Genomic DNA, 18,542 nt, shown 5'->3' with positions numbered 1-18,542 from the left:
TGACAAACTGCAGCTCCATTGTCTGTATGTGCAGCATACAGCATAAGGTACCTCTTATGAAACAATTTTTAAAAACAGATTTTAAAAATCCATTGATACACACCCAGGTATTCTGATTTTGCTAAAAATTATATTAGAGTGTTACGTGTTGCAGCAATCTGCATGCTGTTGATTGCACAAGTGGAATATTCACATTTTGTTTTCTACTCACACTTAGCTGGATCTGAGCCACTGAGCTTTCAGACCAAACCAGATGCCACACTGGGATTTTGTGTATGGAAAATTTAAATGGATTCTGCACCCCCCCCCCCACCCAAATAGCAGGGATGTGCAAATACAATTCAGACTGCAACTGTGTATGAGGGTTGATGTAATTCCTTTCTGAGCTGTTCTTCCAATCTGAACTGCCGTACAGAGTTGCTGCATGCCTCACTGGACTAAACGTACTGGTTCTGATACACAGTCAGTAGGTTTGCTCTGGCAGAACACACAGGAGCAATTTCAAGGTGGAAAAGTCATATCAGGAAAATGTGTTGTGACCCTGATGCCTCTGGGTCACAATCAGTTATTGGAAAGGAAAAGTGCTTATGGGTTCATACAACTAAGCCAGGTTAGCAGGGTTACACTACACACGAAGCACAAAGTCTTTACACACTATTAGAAGACAATGATCAAGGGAATAAGCAAATCTTCCCTGAAGGGGAGAAATTGCACAGTTGTGGTGCCACAACCAAGACGGTCCTTTCCCCAAACTGCCAGCTGTCACTCTAGCCTCCTGAAGCTGGGCCTCTGAAGACAGCCTTAGGAAGTGTACATAGGATTGAAGCCAGAGTTTTGTACATGCTTATGCAAGTAAACCCAAACAGGCAGCAACTTTTTGTGAAACAGAGCAATCAGCCCAGTAGTTAAGAACATTATCAGCCATTTTGAGTTTCTACTTTTTTCTAAAGCCCACCTTGCTTTCTACAATTGGGCGTGTATTTTTTATGTTATTTTGCCCCGTTCAGAGATCTTGGTTGCTATATCAACTTAGTTTTACTTCGCCCTTATCTGTGTTTTTTTGTACGCTTTGTCTCTTTTATCTTTCTGGTGAGAGGCCGTACCCAAATTTCACAGCATGTGTATCAGACTTTACTGAAAAGTGCAGAAATCGCCACCCCCCCTTCTTCTAAGCAAAGCCTCTTTACTAATGAAATTACAGTTCTTTGTTTAACTAACAGCATCTTACTGATCTTTTATAAATTACCTTTAATATACTTTATATGATTAAATATGTAGCTTAAAACATTATAAACTATATGTTCATATCATTACTAGGATTTATCCCCCCAGTTTCATACCCAGGAGTAGGTGGGCAAAAAGTTCTTGGTTCAAACTTTCTACCTTTAAGGAAACATCTCATATGTCAGGGATCCCAACGTGGTGCCTGGGGGTGCCAAACACCTTTCCTGGCATTTTGAGACAGTAGGTGGGGCCAGGTGAGGCATTTGCCTGACAAGGCTTCTTATTGGTCATTAAAGATTTGATTGGGAAGGGGTTCTGGCTCAGTGGTAGAGCGCCTGCATGGCATGCAAAGGTCCCCAGGTTCAATCTCTACCAACTGTAGTTGGTACAGTTCAATCTCTACCAACTCCACTGTATCTGAGACCTGGGAGAGCTGCTGCCGGCCTGGGTAGACAATACTGACTTTGATGGACCAAGGATCTGATTCAGCATAAGGTAGCTCAGTGGTGGCGAACCTATGGCATGGGTGCCAGAGGTGGCACTCAGAGCCCTTTCTGTGGGCACGCATGCACAGAGTTTGTCATGTGGGGTGGCGGAAAATCACACACACCCCCACACACATCTAGGCTGCCCTGGGCATGATCCTTTACCTGGGAGTAAGCTCGGTTGCCTCCTAGGGTCATGATTCACCCATTCAAAGTATTGCATGGTTGCTTCACCAAGCTTACTCCTGAGTAACGCGTGCCTTGGAGCCAACCATTTTTCTAAACCAAAACCTTAGTATTCGGGTTAAATTGCCGTGTTGGCACTGCAATAAGTAAGTGGGTTTTGGGTTGCAATTTGGGCACTCGGTCTGGAAAAGGTTCGCCATCACTGAGGTAGCTTCATATGTTTATGTGACTGACTGTGCAAAAGTAGCTATCCTCACAGCATGCAGATCTTCATTGTGTGCCTGAAGGTAAGCCATAGCGACCTTTACACAACTGGCTCTACCTCCTATAGCAGCCATTTTGTGGTGGTGCCCATCATGCTGTGTCAGGTTTTGAGAGGTGGCCACAAGATGAAAAAGGTTGGAGACCCCTGTCCTACATCATCTGAAGATCATAGAGAATTCTCGGAGATACATTCACACAGTTCATGCAGGACATTCACACATTCAGTTCTGGAACACATTCCCTGCCTCTGTATCTTGCAGAAGAGAATCAGAAATAGAAGGTTAATTTTCAGGCACTATCCACCATTACTGACCTTCCAATTGAGTAACCCCTGGTAAGTTTCTCAGGAGTCTCCTGGTATCTTGGAACAGTTTTTGAACTGTGCTATTCTAGAGACAATAGCTAGTGCTTACAGTACAACAGGATGTATTTTTATCTTGCAGTGCAATTCTACGCAGAGTTACTCCAGTCTAAAACCACTAAAAACAATGTTGTACTACAATCCCAAACAGAGTTGCACCCTTCTAGATCTACTGAAATCTTAGAACAGTGTAACTCTGACTAGAACTGTACTGTCTGTCTTTTAAATATCAGCTGTGGATCTTTGAAGAAGGGGAGAAACTATATTCTACCGCCTTATATTTTCTTCCTACAGTCATCCCCTGTCTCTACACCGCCTTGTCCAGCTCTCCCACTACTTCATTCCTTTCATCCATTTGATCCTTTGCCTGCATTTGTGGAGATATCTCCTATGCTTGAATCATTTGCTGTCTTGCTTCCATGCCAGACTGAAGGGAAAAACAGACAGACCACACTACTGTTCTTTGGATGTATCTGGGGATGTAGGGAAACACCAGTGAACATAATGAGTGTTGGCAAGGGCTAACATAGGTGACCTATTGTATGAGGGTTGACTTTACCTGAGGAAATGTCTCTTGCAATCTTGCTCTTTGCCTAAATCACACCTGAAAACAGTTATCACAGGTTTCAGTGATGAAAAGGGTGGCCCGTCCTTGAGCGGGGTAATTAACTTTTTAAGACAGCTGGCAAGTAAGGGAGGAAGTCTGTGTTTTAACCGAGAGCCGGTTGTCTTGTGTTCCTCCCTAAGCCTTTGTGGCTGGGAGTGTTATTTTTGTATTAGTGAAATATTTTAAGATTTGATATGCTACGTGGAGAGTTGAAGATTTAACCTTGGGAATTTTGCTGATAAGTCTGTGAACTTCGTTTGGACAACAGTGTTTGGAGCTGTGATTTGTGTTTGCCAAAGTCCCTTTTTATGAACCCCTTTAACGAAGAGGACTAGAGGAGGAGAGACCTTCAGCTTGTCCTCAGCAATTGAACTGCCGTATCCCCTGACTGAGTTCCTTGGAGTGTTGGGAACGCGTGAGAAGAGGGTGAACAAGCGAACAGTTCCGCACACCTATGCAGACACACAAATATTTTACTGTCATGTCACAACTTATTCCACATCACAACCCTGGTATTCCTTGGAGGACTCCCATCCAAATACTAGCCAAGGTCAAGGCTGAGAGTTTGTGACTGGCCCAAGGTCATCCAGCAAGCCTCTATGGCATAGGTGTCAAATTCGCGGCCCTCCAGATGTTATGGACTACAGTTCCCATAATCCCCTGCCAGCATGCTGGCAGGGGATTATGGGAACTGTAGTCCATAACATCTGGAGGGCCGCGAATTTGACACCTGTGCTCTATGGCATAAGCAGGCATTTGAACCTAGGTTCCCAGGTCCTAATTAAACACCTTAACCACTACACCGTGCTGGCTGTCTACCATTTCCATCTTCCAGTGTTCTACAGGAATTCTATAGCCATCTTTCTTCTATCTACCACACCTTGCAATGAAGGCTGAATACAGGGGGGAAAATCATGTTTAGCTAACATATTTTTAGATATACTTGGAGGTGTACATGGACCAGGAATTCCTGTTGAATTAGCAGGTAGCAGTAGTGGTCATGGGTGCCTTTCATTAGCTTTATCTTGCCAGCCAGCCACAGCCCAGCCTGGGTAAGAAGACTGGCCTGGGTAGGAAAGATCATCTTACCATGTGGTGCATGCTATGGTAACATCTAGATTAGATTACTGCAGTGCATGCTACATGGGGCAGCCAGAGTGTTCATTGGTGTGATTTGTAGGGATCTTATCACTCCAGTCTTGTTCCATTCACCTGCCTTCCAATTTGATTCTGGGCTTAATTTCAGGGGCTTAAAACCCTTGTATGACATGAGATCAACATACTTTAAGGACCACCTTCTACCATGTGAACCTATCTGTTCACTCTAGTCACCTTCAAAGACCCTGCTTTGGTTTTCCCACCATCACAGTTTAGATGGATGGTTAAGGCATCAAAACTCTGAAACTCCCTCCGCAGACAGATTAGTCTGTCTTCCTTTATTGATTTCTTCTGTCAGTAGGTGAAGACTGTCATGCCCCACCGAATCCTTTATTATTTTCATTAAGTATCAGTTTCCCATAGATAGCATGGGTTTAGTCCTCTGTATAGTCTCCAAAGGGAGGGAATTTTAGTTAGCCCCTGTATCTTTAATAAGTTTCCCAAGAGGCAGTTTTTTTAAAAATTACCCAGTAATCCCCCTGTTCAGTCAGTTCAGTTCAGTACAGGTGCCTAGGGAGTCAGGAGGCAGCAGTATTTTGTCACGTCAAAGGTGTTAAGAGAGCATAAAGTTGAGGTTTACAGAGAATAGTAGCCAGATAAAGACTCAAGGAACTTAAAGAAGTGGACTTTCCTGGAAGCAGTCAAAGAAAGAACAAAAGTCTACAGCTTCTACTGTCCAGTCAAGCAAGTACTCTATTTTAGGCAGACCCTGGGAGGAGTTCCATTCTTCTAAATATTAAGCCTTTTGTTTGAACTTTTGAACCTTGCTTGTGACTCTCCCACTCTGTTCTGGCCGGGCACAGAGCACCAGAAACAGTGTTGCTTGGAAAACAGAACAAAGACTGTTTTATCTTATTTGGCATACCTCCAGTAACGGTTATTTGCCCTCTGCCTGGTTCCGGTGCTGTATGTTTGTGTATTTTTACTGAATTATTTTATCATTTCAAATGTTGTTTTTAACTGCCCAAATATTTTAATGTCTTCATGTTTGCTGCCTTGAGGAAAGGTGGAAGGAAAATAATTTCAATAAATAAACAATTTCAGAAGGATGCGACGTGGATAGACCCGGATAGCCTCATGTCATCAGAACTCTGAAGCTAAGCCAGCTCAGCCCTGGTTAGCATTTGGAAGGTAGCAGTGGTGGGATCCAAAAATTTTAGTAACAGGTTCCCATGGTGGTGGGATTCAAACTGTGGCGTAGCGCCAATGGGGCTGGGTGGGGCACGATGGGGGCGTGGCTGGGCATTCCGGGGGCACGGCATTCCTGGGCAGGGCCGTGGCAAGGACGCAGCTGCTGCGCCGGTCCTTGGGCGGGAAACGAATGCACGCAGGCGCAGGCTGCCATGCACGCTGGTGCACCTCCTGCTAGACTGCTTCAAGTTCTGCACGCTGCTGCTGAGAGGAGGGGCGTAACTAAGGCAAAAATCACGTGGCAAAATCACCAATTAGTAACCCCCTCTCGGCACACACAAACAATTAGTAACCTACTCTCGGGAACCTGTGAGAACCTGCTGGATCCCACCTCTGGATGGGAGACCACCAGAGGTGGGATTCAGCAGGTTCGCACCACTTCGGCAGAACTGGTTGTTAAAATGGTGCTTGTAAACAAACAGTTATTAAATTATTTAAACCCCACCACCAGAACCAGTTGTAAAATTATTTGAATCCCACCACTAGAGACCACCAAGGAAGTCCAGGGTTTACTATGCAGAAGCAGGCAATGTGGCAAACCACCCTACATGTCTCTTACTTTTGGGAACTCTACAGGTTTGCCATAAGTTGGCTGTGACTTGACAGTAAAAAAAAGTCATTTAGATAAATCACTTAGGAATGTGTGTAGAGAGAATTGTTGGTGATACATCTTATTCTTTATCACTTCAAGTGGCCCCCCTACCCAGTGATTTATTGGCTAAACGCTTATTCTGCAAAGTGGTTCTTACCTTAAATGCTGCACTTAAATCTGTGGAAAAGGTTTTTCCTGGAAATCTTAAGAAATATTTAGATTTCAGTGGATGGCCATTTAAAGTGCTGCAGTGAATTAATTTAATGGGAAGTGAAGTAGAGCAGAATATAAGTGAATTTGCATTTTTTCAGATCACAAAGATGCATTTGATGATGTCAGCAAGGAAAGCATGTTATAAAAACAAGCTTGTGAGTCCATCCTGTGATTCATGCGCTTCATAGTGGTTCCAAGGCAATGCACCGGACCATCCTGGAAAAGAACAGCTCCACAAAGCATGATGATGCCACCAGGCAAAAACAGATGGTATGAATGGGATGGAACCAAGCTGTGAGTTAAGGCTTCAGGGCTGTTGCACGTGTTGCTCCAATTTAACCACCCCCAAAGCTCAGTTCTGTTCAGGATAAATCAGTTTTATGGCGCAAAAGAGGTTTTGTCTTTGGGGTGCAGGGAGCTGGAGGCAGATGAGAGCTGTTTTCCCCCCTGAGACTTTGCCACTTCAAAATATAGCAAGTGAGGGAATGTCTGCTTGCGTCTACAAGCTCCATCCAAAGAGGGGAGGGCAAATCCACTCGTGGGAGTGGCGTGCCACCACACTGGCACTTACCCAGGAGGAGGGGGTGATTTTTCCAGCATGAAGCTGCCCCCCCCCCAGCACCGAAATGTGGTGTTGGATGCTGTGCCAATGTCCCAGGGCCCCTGCTGTCATTGGCATAGTGGATGCAGGCTGGGGGCATGGCCAGGAAAGAAGCCGATGTAATGCCTTTGCCAGCATCATGCTGGTAGGCCATTCCTGAGACTTAAGCCATCCTTTCGGGTGGCATAGATCTGCTGGGCCCCATAGAGGCTTGGCAGCAGGGAGGCTTTTTCACTTTTGCAGCCTCCCACCACCACTGGGAAGCTTCTTTGGGGGCGGCAGCCAGACACAGCCGTGTGCTGTGGCTGGCACCTGGCACTTGGATGGGACTGTAAGTCTCTATGTTTATATGCTCCAACCACATCAAAAACTTCCTGCATGTGAAGAGCTAGTATCCTACCCTGTCTTCCTCCGGACGTGTGTTTGCACTTTACAGCTTTTGATATAAGCGAACATACGATCTTCTAATGCTACATTGCCCTTCTGAATGTTTTACTGAATGCTTGAATTGTACTTGAATTTGTTGAATGCATGAATTAGATCTGAGGTCCATTTCTGACAGTATCCCTTCCCAACAGCATGGCAATTGCTGCTGTTTCTCCTTCATGCCCTACAGAGGTAATATCAGATTCTTAGGCTCATTCCGCACATATAATGCACTTAATTCCGCACATATAATGTACAGAATATTCTGCACATATAATGCACAGAATAATGCACTTTCAAACTGCTTTCAATGCTCTTTGAAGCTGTGCGGAATGGCAAAATCCACTTGCAAACAGTTGTGAAAGTGGTTTGAAAACGCATTATTTTACGTGTGCGGAAGGGGCCTTAGAGACAGGGGGGGTAGGGGGTCACTGAAGGAGCTTCTTCCCACAGAGGCATTGTTTCAGCTCTCAAGAGAGGCAATATCATGACAGGAAGTAGCTATGTTGGCAACTTTGCTTTGAACAATATGATAAATGGTAGCCAAGTTGCCATCAGGATAACACAAGAAAGAGGCCTTCAACGGGCAGTGTGAGATGGGACTGCAGCATAATTTGAGACAACGTATCTATCTAATTCTAGGTAGAGTTTGAAAAAGTTGAGCAGAGTTCACTGGATCTTTTTCTGGGCTGTGCGATTTCAGGCTGTCTTAGGGAGTGAATGTTTTTTGAAGGATTAAAAATATCCCCCCTGTACAAAAAAATTAGCTTATCAGGAGACAGGAGAATAACCTAGAATCTTTTTTCCTGAGGTGTTTCTGTTGCGTGTGAAGGCAAAGTTTTACAGGAAAGAGCATTTAAACAGTGAATTTTTCTCCTATATTGTGAAATGGTAAAGCCCAGAAGAGATGCATCATATGGGTCAGATTATACGGAGGTGGGATCCAGCAGGTTCTCACAGGTTCCCGAGAGTAGGTTACTAATTATTTGTGTGGGCTGAGAAGGGGTTACTAATTGGTGATTTTGCCACCTGATTTTTGCCTTAGTTACACCCCTCCTCTTAGCAGTAGTGTGCAGAACTTGAAGCAGTCTAGCAGGAGGTGCACTGGAGTGCGTGGCAGCCTGCACCTGCGTGCATTCGTTTCCCGCCCAAGGACCGGTGCAGCGGCTGCGTCCTTGCCACAGCCCCGCCCAGGAATGCCCCACCCCCGGAATGCCCGGCCACGCCCCCATTGTGCCCCACCCAGCCCCATTGGCGCTACACCATAGTTTGAATCCCCTCCACCATGGGAACCTGTTACTAAAATTTTTGGATCCCACCACTGTTCATATGGGTCAGATACTCATGCGTATGAAGTCTGAGTGAGCACTTGGACTTTTATAGACTGACTTGGATTTTTGTTTAGCATGCACAGTGAGTTGAATTGCCATGCCTTTCCATTTCTATAGCAATTACTACTTTCCAGGATCATTTAATATTATTTATGCTGCATTTCTGAAATGATTTGTCCACACATTAATGTGCCAAAGAGAGCATTACTGCATGTTGGTGCCGATTCCTTCTGGACTCCTTCAGTCACTTTCCAGCCTTCTAATAAGTCCATCATTTTCTGAATGAAAAAAGGCAATTTGTTGAAGACTGGAAGGAATCCTTTTCACCTCAGGGCAAAATGCTGGCAGGCAACATCGTTTCTTTCAGGAAATGTTATGCATATTATTGAGCCATTGATTGCATATTTTATATGCAGGGTTTTTTTTTTTAAGCTGTCAGCTTCATGCCTTTTCTAGCAATTGATAGCAAGCAGTTTCATACATTACAAACAGTTTGGATTGCCTGTCTAGCATCTGAATGTGTTGACTTGTGCAGCCAAGGAATGGTTATGTAAAGTAGTGGTTAAAAGCAGGTGGACTCTAATCTGTAGAACCGGGTTTGATTCCCCACTCCTCCACATGAGTGGCGGAGTCTTATCTTGTGATCTGGATTTGTTTCTTCACTCCTGCATTCCTGCTGGGTGGCCTTGGGCTAGTCACAGTTCTTTGGAACCCTCTCAGCCCCACCTACCTCACAAGGTGTCTGTTGTGAGGAGAGGAAGGGAAAGGAGTTTGTAAGCCCCCTTGAGTCTCTACCTTTTCCTCTCTTCTGGAGAGCCAGCGTGGTGTAGTGGTTATGAGCAGGTGCACTCCAATCCGGAGAACTGGGTTTGATTCCCCACTCTGCTGCTTGAGCTGTGGAGGCTTATCTGGGGAATTCAGATTAGCTTGTGCACTCCAGCACATGCCAGCTGGGTGACCTTGGGCTAGTCACAGTTCTTCTGAGCTCTCTCAGCCCCACTTACCTCACAGGGTGTTTGTTGCGGGGACCAGAGGGAAAAGAGATTGTAAGACCCTTTGAGTCTCCTTACAGGACAGAAAGGAGGGATGTAAATCCAACTCTTCTTCTAAACACAGGAGAGAAAGGGGGGATATAAATTCAAACTCCTCCTCTTCTTCCTCCTCCTCTTCCTCCTCCTCTTCTTCCTCTTCCTCTTCCTCTTCCTCTTCCTCTTCCTCTTCTCCTCCTCCTCCTCTTCTTCTTCTTCTTCTTCTTCTTCTTCTTCTTCTTCTTCTTCTTCTTCTTCTTCTTCTTCTTCTTCTTCTTCTTCTTCTTCCAGTAATTAAAATATTACAAGATGTCCGCAATTATTCCATGGCAAGCCTGCACAACTTGCAATCCATCAAGCCAAACACAGCCCACCAGTCATATCTAGTGATTCCCCAGGGCCTCAGTAAATTTGATAGTTTTGTATCCTGCCTACTAGGCCAGTGAAACCAGAGGTCATGGAAACATCTGATGGGCTAAAATAAATGATTGGTGAGCTGCACTTGCCGAATGAGTCACAGTCCAGAACTATGATGAGAAGGTTCGCCAGCCTCCAGGCAGGGGACTGGCATTCTCCTGGAATTACAAATGATTTCCAGATGACAAAGGTCTGTTTCCCTGGAGGAGACAGCAGCTTCAGAGGGGGAGCTCTGTGGCATCACATTTCTACTGAGCTTCCCTTCCTCAAAATCTTCGTCCCTTTTGAACTCCTTCAGTCTCTTTCCAGCCTTCTGCCTATGACCAATTAAGTCTATCATTTTCTGATCTGAAAAAAGGCAATTTGTTAGACTGGAAGAAATCCTTTTCACCTCTGGGCAAAATGCTGGCAGGCCGCCTAATTCCGTACAGGAAATATTATGCACATTATTGAGCCGTTGTGTTGGGATAACACATTTTAAATGCAAGAATTTTTTTTTGAAAAACTGAGAAGCTGCCGTCTTCAGGGCTTTTCTAGCAAATGATAGCATGCAATTCCATGCATTACAAACAACTCCTTCCCCTCCTCAAAGTCTGCCCTCTGCAGGAACAGCCTTCAAATGCTGAGAAATTTGCCAAGCTGGAGTTGGCGGTCCTCATGATCAGCTCCTCCATTTTCCAGGATCAGTACAAAAAGATGCTAAAAGATCAGTGACTGGTCTTCTGGGAGTACTTTTAGGATTAACTCCTTAATTTGGATCAAGTACTTATGGAAATGGGAGAAGGAGGACTTTCATCCAGTTACAGTGGAAATTTAGGAGACCAGGTGCTCAGGAGCAACAGCAGCAGCAGAAGGCCATTGCTTTCACATCCTGCATGTGAGCTCCCAAAGGCACCTGGTGGGCCACTGCGAGTAGCAGAGTGCTGGACTAGATGGACTCTGGTCTGATCCAGCAGGCTCTTTCTTATGTTCTTACATTCTTATCTTTCCCGGTTTCCCAAAGAGCCCTTTGATTCAACATGTTTATTTACTTAGAATACAACTTTGGCCTAGAATCTATAACAGCAACAACTACAGCCATCTTAACAACAGCAACCCAGCTATTTCTTCCCAGATACTGTCAGGAGGTGGACGGCCACTCTTCTAAATACTGTTTCTTAACTGTATTGGTCTTTGTAACTCTTTACCATCCATCCCTTGTAACTCTTTACCACCTTTTGTAACTCTTTACCACCCTGTATAGTTTTAGTTGGCTCCTCACAGTCTTACATGGAGCTGCTGCCCTATACTGAATCAGATTGGTGGTCTACCAAGGACAATATTGTCTACTCAGATGGGCAGCCGTTCTCCAGACCAGTGTTTTCCAACCTTTTCGACATCACGGTACCCTTGACCTCACTCTTCATATCTTACGGTACCCCTGCCATCCTCCCCCCACCTTCCCCTCCCAGGGTGAAGGGAAGCACTGGGGGTGGAAAGTGGCTGCTGACTTTGCGGCAGGTCCTGCCCCCTGGGCCAGCTCCATATCCTTGCTGGTGCTGGCAGGAGACACTGCAAAAGTGAGGGGGGCTGGTAGCATTGCCGCGGTACCCCTGGGACATGCTCACGGCACCCCAGGGAACCACGGAACCCTGGTTGGGAATCGCTGCTCCAGACTCTCGCGTAGAGATCCAACACATCATATATCACCTCATCCTTTCAACTGGAGATGTAGGACCTGGTGAATGCCAAGGTGTTCTACCTCTGAGCTACAGTCCCTCTTGAATAATAATTATATTGTATGAAAAAGGAAGTCACTGAAAAAATGGAAGACGACTAAATCCTGCTTCAGTAACAGACTGGTGTTGGGAAATATGAGGAACAGTTTGTATGTCAACACTGACTTGTTACATAAGGCCTAAGAACTGGTAATCAGTCACATACCTCCTTTGTTTAATAAGTGGCTTCTGGTAGTTATATTTTGTAATACGTTTCAAGATCAAGTTTTTCTATTGTAATTTTTGACAGAGTTTAATTTTTATGCGAAGCTGTTTGCACAGTTTTTAGAAAGATTAAGAACAGCATGAGAAGGAAAGGAGGGAAGCCGTGGTTTCAATTTACAAATGTATGTGGGAATGGAAAAGTAAAACCATTCTATCTTTCTCGTAAAGCCTCAATCCAGTTTACATTTCCCTTTAAATGACTAACAAAGATCCTTGATCTGTGTCTGGTTTGATTCCTACCTGGGGCAACCTCTCTCTAGGAGGGGCAACCTCTCTCTAGGAGGGGCAACCTTAGGGCCAAAGCAGGCATGACAGGAAAGATCCACCAGTAGCTTCTTTCACTTTTTAAAGAAGCTAATGATCAGTCCCAGGTGGCTTCTCTGAACATCTAGGAAGACTTGCTGGTTGACAGGATACTTAACTTTCACCTCCTGCCTCATCCATAATTTAAAATGCCCAGCCAAAGTGCCAGTTGGCAGCACTGGGGAGAAATGTTCATGCTTTTTTCCCGCTCTTTCCTTCTCACAGAATTAACGGCTGCTTTTGGAGAGGCATTTTAAATTATGGACTAGACAAGGGAATAAAGGTTAAATACCCGCTCAGTCAGTACCCCTTCCCCAGTCTTCTAGGACAGCTAATTAGCTCACAGCAGGGCCTAATTAAGGCTCCATTTTCTGTCACATCAGTTTTGGCCCTTCCTTTCCTTATTCCTAGGGCAGCACACCCTCCAACATTTCACAGATGAGAAGAGAGCCGTGCTTTGCAACCTCTTTTCATCAGGATTACTGCTGGGACTCCACACTAATTTCGCCACAGCTACACATTTCTCATGGTTCTGCTCTACCTGCCGTATGCTACATTCGGCTGCTTTTCAATAATCTGCCCTCTATTAATTTAAAAGCCCAGACGGTGATTGGTGGTTGTTGTTTTTTGGTTAAAGATAAACTGGAGAAACGTAACTGTCGCACAACAGTTCAGAATGCTCACTGTCCTTTCTGAAGCTTCACACGATACATGAAGGATTCCTGAGTCCCCCGAAGACCAGGCCAGTCCTGCTTAGTTTCAGGAAGGTTACCAAATCATGTTCTGCTTTGACATTGAAAATGCTGGGGGGAAGAATTAGGACTAATAAAAGGAAACATTTTTTCATGCAACGTGTGATTGGTGATTGGAATATGCTGCCACAGGAGGTGGTTATGGCCACTAACCTGGATAGCTTAAAAAAGGGCTTGGACAGATTTATGGAGGAGAAGCCGATCTATGGCTACCAATCTTGATCCTCCTTGATCTGAGATTGCAAATGCCTTAGCAGACCAGGTGCTTAGGAGCAGCAGCAGCAGCAGAAGGCCATTGCTTTCGCATCCTGCATGTGAGCTCCCAAAGGCACCTGGTGGGCCACTGCGAGTAGCAGAGTGCTGGACTAGATGGACTCTGGTCTGATCCAGCAGGGTAGTTCTTATGACTATGATACGGGGTCTCTGTTTTTATAGCTTTGTGTTGTCTGATACTTGCAGTGTGGTCCTGGAAAGAGTTACACCTTTCTAAATTGACTGAAGTCAATGGAACTTGGGATAGCACTGGTTGTGCTCATAGACAGACAGACAGACAGACAGACAGACACACACACACACACACACACATATGTGCATGTGTATGGACGTGTCCAATCACAAGCTTGCTCAGAGATTCAACTTCTAGACAGTGCACTCTGAAGAACTCTTACAATTCCTTGTACAATAAAATTTTAAAAAGTTATCTCCTTAAAGACAAGTAGTTTGTCAAGGATAGGTACCAGATGGTCCCTAGTAAACAGGATAACTAAAAAGTATAATCTTGTTATTAACTAAGAAGTGTGTGTGTGTGTGTGTGCTAAAAGTCTTCAGTGGTGAAACTATAAATCAATAACCTCCCAAATATCCTACTGTTAACAGCCTTACTCGGGTCTTGTAAACTAAGGCCATTGGCTTACTTTATAGAGTCAGTTAATCTTATGTTGGATCTTCCTCTATCCCTGCTGTCTGACTTTTCCTAGCATTGTTGGGTTTTTCCTGTGACGCTTGTCTTCTCATGATGTGACCAAAGTATGATATTCCCAATTTAGTCATTTAACTTCTAGGGACAGTTCAGACTTGATTTGATCTAGAATCCACTGTTCTTTTTCTTTTGGTGGTCCATGGTATTTATAAAACTCTTCTCCGACATTGCATTTCAAAGGAATCTAATGTTCAGTCAACTTTATACAATTATCTTCTTATTAAGGATAATTTCCACTGGAGTTTTCGAAGAAACTTCCCTAACCAAACACATGAATGTTTGAAAAGCCAATTTTAAAAAAATGCTTTAAAATTTCATTAGTTTATCACTTTATTCCCACTGATTAGGAGAAGGATTTTATTGCTTAACCTGACTGCCCTTTGCTACTTGTTCTCCTGGGCTCAAGCTCAATGCAGGAGTTATAATTGTATAAAAATATTCTCTCTTTTGTTTGGGCAGTCCTGCGAAGGAATGGCTTTTTAAGACAGCTCCGTTTGGAGAACTCAGTAAAAGCGGGCCAATTAGGACTCTCAGATTACACATCTCCGGCAACTCATTACTTCAGTTTCCTTTTAGAGGTCTTTTGGGTTGATACCAGTGTATAAAATTTCCCCCTTGGATGGTGTTTCAGATGCCTTTCCTCCCAGTGTTCAGGGCTGTTCTGGAGTTAATCCCAAGATTGTTTACTGGCTGTTTTGCAAGACTATCTTAGGTTGCTTCATAATGACAGCCTTCCAGGTAGAAAGAAGCTTGATTGTTTCCTCCGTGTTGAGCAGCTGTGCTCCCAGCTGGGATGTTTATCGCAAATGAAAATGATGCCTTCCCTTCCCAATTCCTGCTTGATGACAGAGGTTGGCACCAAAATCAGTTTCCGGACATCACAAAAAAGACAAACGCTATCAGCTGTCTGAACTCCGGATCATAAAAAGGCCCAGATACCATAATACACCATAATGATATGTCTCTGATCAGACTATTCATTGCTACCAAAGGGATCTCTTAAAAATGAATCATAACTTGCTCATTTGAATTCAAATGCAACCCGTCTTAGACAAATCACTTTAGAGTGAACAAATTCGCAGCAGACAGTAGAAACAAGAAGGCTGTTCAGAAATGCAAATGACGGCCAACAGTGGCCATTGGGTGACCCTGAGTTTATAGAAATATTTTACTACCCCTTTAAAAATAATAGTGATGGGCCCACTATCCATTACTTATGTGCATAATTCAGTCAAATAACTCAGTCAAACTAAGTCCTAATAGTACATTGTGAAAGATTTAACCTCGTGGCATGTTAGACCTAATGAAAGAACGTGACTGTAATTCTTTGCGCATTAGGAGCAGATCCAATAGAATGGAACTTATTTCCATGCACTGAATCTGTCCATTTGACTACACTATGACGTTCATTTAAAAGGGGGGCATGCTATTGAATTTGGTTGGATTTACATAGGATGAACACATTGATTCATTTGGTGTGTTGTAGTCACTTTCTGAGTGAAGGATTAAGAGGTAAATGATTAGGTGATAGAGGAACATAGAACTGTGTGGTTCATTCTTATTTTGAAGTGAACTTCCGTATGATTTCTATATACTGATGCTTAACATTGGCTGAAGTGTGACTGGTGGTTGTGGTTTGTGGTGCAGATTCATGATCAAAGTAACGCAGGTCCCTTTTGAAAATCTTTTAACAATAGCAGCAAAATTGTTAAGATTTTACCCTGCTTGGTGTTCTTAAAAGCAACTTAAAAGTGAAGAGCACATTTCACTTAGAAGACTGGTCCCTAATTCCTAGGTTTACCAAAGAAGATACACCTTCCTGATTATTTCAGACTCTTCTAAGTAGAATTGATTTGTGCAAAACTGGAACGTTTCTTGCAAGTTAGATTTTCATTTGCAGATCTGTTGTGAATATGTTCCACTTTCTTTCTTGAGCATTTCTTTTGTATTTCAGTCAATAGGTGACAGCTAGTAATCAGAAGACTCTGAAAAACTGTTCTGTTTGTCTCTCTTCTTCTCAATTTAGGCACCTTTTGTGTTTTCATAACCACCTACTTATGTGAAGTTTCAAACGCTGTTTGCAAGAACTCCTTTCAAGTGGGATCCAGCCTTGGCTGCACAAATGTTTTGAGGCAAAGAAACACACATTTGTCTTCTATCAGCAACTGTAATCTTTTGGGAATCTCTTTAGTTCAAATGTTGCTGAGCTGGAAAAACAAAACAACCTAGTCTGAAGAGAGATATCTCCCGTCAACCTAAAAAATGTGCACGGATGGAAAGCTCAGTCTTGATATATTTTTTAAACCACTGGTACAGAGAGGCGAGGAGACAAATTGGAAGGTTTTCTTCCCCCATCTAAAACGATCCCATGTTACATAAACAATTGATCGGTTAGATCAGGGGTAGGGAACATGCAGCTCGAGAGCCGCATGCGGCTCTTCTGCCCTTGCACTGCGGCTCCACAAGCTGAGCCACTGGCCCCATCCTTGCCCGCCCGGCAGGCAGCAGGGCAGGCGCACCAACTGCCTGTGGCCGACTGGACCGCAGGCTTCCCCTTTTGCCTGCCCGGTTGGAGTGGGGCGGGCACTTTCCTGGCAGCCAGCGAGGCCAAGCTGCTGGCCCCATCCTTGCCCACCCTGCAGGCAGCAGGGCGGATGCATCCATGCGCTTCTCAGAATGAGTGGAGTAAAAGGTAAAAACCCCCAATATATACAGTGTTATCTTTATTTTAAATGTCAAAAATTATTTGCGGCTCCAAGTGTTTTCTTTTCCCGTGGAAAATGGGTCCAAATGGCTCTTTGAGTGTTAAAGGTTCCCTACCCCTGGGTTAGATCCAGCTAGCTTTTCTATTCAATCTTGCTCAATTCAACGTATTATTGAAGGTTTCCATAGCTGGAATCAACTGTCTGTTGTGGGTTTTCCAGGCTGTGTGGCCATGGTCTGGTACAGTGGTTCTCAACCTTCCTAATGCCGCGAGCCTTTAATACAGTTCCTCATGTTGTGGTGACCCCCAACCCTAACATTTATCCATTTTACAGATGGAGAACACTGATGCAGAGAGTCTTAGGTGACCCCTGTGAAAGGGTCGTTCGACCCCCAAAGGGGTCCTGACCCACAGGTTGAGCAGCACTGGTCTGGTAGGTTTTGCTCCTAACAATCACTCCACATTGTGCCATGGAAAGAAACACACCTCACCATGATATGCCTCTGAAGATGTCAGCCATAAATATGGATGAAACGTTAGGAGCAAAAACTACCAGAACTTGGCTGCACAACCCAGAAACCCACACCAGCCACTTGCTCAGTTCCCTCACTTACTGTTGCCTCCATGCCACATACCTTTTTTACATGCAGATCAGCATGCCCTTTCTGAGTGGCCAGATGGAATCCATCCTTCCTTTTTCATCAGCAAGAAAGTTAGTTGGAGCTAACTCAGTATCATGCATCATTACATATATTCTTAACACAATTATAGTACAGCTTAATTCACATAGTATGGATTTTTTTTTAACACTATTATTGGCAGCTGAATATGAAATGATCCAGATTTGAGCTTGCAGCAGGTTTGGAGCTAGATGTCAAGCAAGAATTTAGCTTGCCTGCCACCACCCATTGTTAACCAGAAAAGGGACCTGTAAGAGATCAGCAGTACAGTCCTAAACATTCATCCTTCTCACCCATAGACTTAGAAAAGTGAACCTCAGCTTAGGTATACACAGTACTCAGAATAGCATGGAAGCCTCTATGAAACAATTTGACTTAATGGATCAGGAGTTGTGCATTGACCCTTGAATAAGTCCTGTTTATTAGCAACAATATATAGAAGGGGGTGGTACAGTAGAGTACAAATAAACACAAATAACTGTTCCAAACACCAATATCAATGGGTTCATTAACCTTAATTTTTGTTTTCACAATAAATAAACTACGACTAAACAAACTGCAAATGATGCTTGTGTCCAGTTTATTAAGCATCTGAGCTACCATACGTTGACACAAAACCATAATTATGAGTGGAGATCAAGCTTCCTCCTGAAAGATTAATATACTGATTGAAATTGGAGTTTGGTACAGTTATTTGTGTTTATTTGTTTATTAGCAAAGCAGACTTCTGGCTGTCTTGCGTTACTCCCTTCAGCCTTACCCTACTTTTCAATGCAGCATCTTGCAAGGTGAAAATGTACTAGCTTTACATTCTAATTACCTTGCTTCACTGCAGCATTATACTGGGCGGAAAAGTCATTACTTACTATTCCCTTTTGTATGCAAATGTTGACAAATCTAGAATGAGCAAAAAACGAGACAAGGACCACTCACGGGTAGGGAGGAGCAGAACATAAGGGCATGTGAGGAAGGGCCATAATTTCCCATGTAACTTTTTAGCTTGTGGAATCTCATTGCATTCCATTAGATCTTCCCCCTTAACAACCTCTGTTCTCTCT

Source organism: Sphaerodactylus townsendi, linkage group LG10 (assembly GCF_021028975.2).
Source record: "Sphaerodactylus townsendi isolate TG3544 linkage group LG10, MPM_Stown_v2.3, whole genome shotgun sequence".
NCBI lineage: Eukaryota > Metazoa > Chordata > Lepidosauria > Squamata > Sphaerodactylidae > Sphaerodactylus > Sphaerodactylus townsendi.
This window is presented reverse-complemented; position numbering follows the sequence as displayed.